The sequence below is a fragment of the Tupaia chinensis genome, unplaced genomic scaffold (assembly GCF_000334495.1).
Source record: "Tupaia chinensis unplaced genomic scaffold, TupChi_1.0 Scaffold000370_1, whole genome shotgun sequence".
In the NCBI taxonomy this organism is placed as follows: domain Eukaryota; kingdom Metazoa; phylum Chordata; class Mammalia; order Scandentia; family Tupaiidae; genus Tupaia; species Tupaia belangeri.
In genome coordinates, this window is record NW_006159867.1 from 6,199,573 (window position 1) to 6,201,899 (window position 2,327).

Genomic DNA, 2,327 nt, shown 5'->3' on the forward strand with positions numbered 1-2,327 from the left:
AGACTTCACATTTCATTTTCCTTAGCTTTAGAGCATATACCACATCCAGAAACCCTATTTGTGAGCAAAGTCCTGTAAGAAAAATTAGCATTCTCTGAGCATGGTGAGGCTCTCCTGCTTAGCAGGTACTTAATCACAGCCAAGGGAGGAAAATCACCAAGCCCTTCACAGTATTATTTTGAGGATCAAGACCAATGAATGAATCAAAATAAAAATTATTTTATTATTTAAGGTCAAACCAATCATTCTGTCAAATATTAGGAGTCTTGAACAACTTCATGGGAAATGGCTATTATGAAAAAACTATACGTGGATTTCTACTATTTTTTGCACCAAAATAAACTCGTACTTTATTTATTTATTGGTTTTTGTGGTTTTATTTAGACACAAAACATGCACGTAAGCTGTCTATTCATTTTCTTCACTGTGCAGCAGCTGGTGTTGGGATTGGGGACGGATGGCCAGCTGGGCTGCTCTTTCTACAATGACTTTGCGGTTCCTAGAGGAATCGTTGTGAGCAACCTCAGCACAGTAAGACTGATTGCTCATCAGCAGCACTTCCAACTCCTTGAGGTTGTGGACCAAGAACTTCTGGAAGCCCCTGGGCAGCATGTGCTTTGTTTCTTGTTGCTCCCATAACCAATGTTAGACATTGAGCTCTGGCCCTTGAATCTTCTCCTCACCCTATAGTCAATATCTCTGGGTATCTGCCAGTTGCCCTTAATTTTGATGCAGCAGTCTGACTGGTGCTGGATGAACTTCTTGGTCCTTTTGAGGCTCTTGGGCTTCACAAGGTCTGAAGGCAGCCATGATCCACGTAGAAAGTAGCTGCCACCTCCGCAGGCTGCCCAGAGGAAGAGGGGCTAAACTCATACTTCAAATTCATAAAGTTTTTAAGTACCCTTATACTCATTGCTCAGCTGTTAGCTACCTTTTCTCATCCACTAATATTCTCAGTGGGGGGAGAATTCTGCTCTTAAAATCTGAAGGTATGTATGGTTTTTTAGTCAAATGCAACATAATGCCAGCCCCATAGTGCAGAAGTTAAGTGCCATGAAAGGAAACCAGATCCCACATGGCTGACCACAGTCCATATTCCAATTTTTAAAATATGCTCTGTGTGTGTGCAAGTCCAAAATCCTGATGGGGTTAAAAAATAGAAGATAAAGGATTAGCTGATGACCACACTCCTTGAGTGTTTTCTCTCTCTCCCTCCCTCCCTCTCTCTGGTGAGCACATGTACCCTCTAGCAGGTAAAAAACAAAAGGCAACGTTAAAATAATGATTTTTAAAGAAATTAGGTACCACTATTCCACTGAAAAATTGTTTAATTACTCCTTAAAAAGTTAAACTCACCAAGTAATCCACTACTTCCACACATAACTGTCTATCAAAGAGAAATGAAAACATAGACCCACATTTATATATAAAGATTTAAATATGAGTATTTGTACAAGTATTACTAATAACCAAAAACTGGTAACAACCAAAATGTCTACCTACTAATGAATGAATAAACAAAGCATGGTTTATTGAAATAGTGAACTATTTACTTAGCAAAGAAAAAGGAAACATGTACAAATATAGAAGAATCTCAAAAACACACTACAATAGAGATATTTCAGGGAATGAAGATTTTCTACTGATAATTCAGCCTCCAGCAAACGAGCTAGAAGCAGAAGAGGCCGGGCCTCCAGAAGAAGGTTCCACATGACTCCAGAGAACTAGATATTTCAGGGAATGAAGATTTTTCTACTGATAATTCAGCCTCCAGCAAACGAGCTAGCGACTGAACTTCAAGAATTTGAAAGAAACACACCATCTATCAGATGACAAGAAATCACCACTGGATCACGAGAAATATGGGAAAACAAGAAAATACCTCTCCTCCAAGGAGAAAAGAGTAACTCTTCTTCATCCACAAGCAGTTCGGTGAAAATCATGGAAATGTCTGATAAGGAATTTAGAGCATTCATAATGTCGAAACTAACAGAGATGGAAGAAAAGAGAGATAATGAACTGCTAAAGAGAAAAGAGAAAGAAGTTGACAAGTTCCAGGAGATGAGTAAATTCTTGTAAGATCTAAAAGAGGAATTACACACTTTACAAAAGACTCAAACGGAACTGCTAGAGATGAAGTCTATAATACAAGAAGTCAACATCTCCTTTGAAAGTATTAAAAGCAGACTAGATCATTCAGAAAATAGAATCTCAAATGTACAAGAGAAAATGGCTGGCCTAGAAAAATCCACCACAAAGACTGAGAAAATGGCCCAAAAATTTTAGAATAATATGCGAGAAGTACTGGATACCATCAAACGTCCAAA

General features: G+C 38.4%; 1 pseudogene; it reads right to left on the bottom strand.

Moving 5' to 3' along the window:
* Positions 1-408: 408 nt before the first annotated feature.
* The window catches only part of LOC102495876 (60S ribosomal protein L32 pseudogene), a 22,489-nt pseudogene continuing 20,570 nt past the window's right edge, over positions 409-2,327 (bottom strand).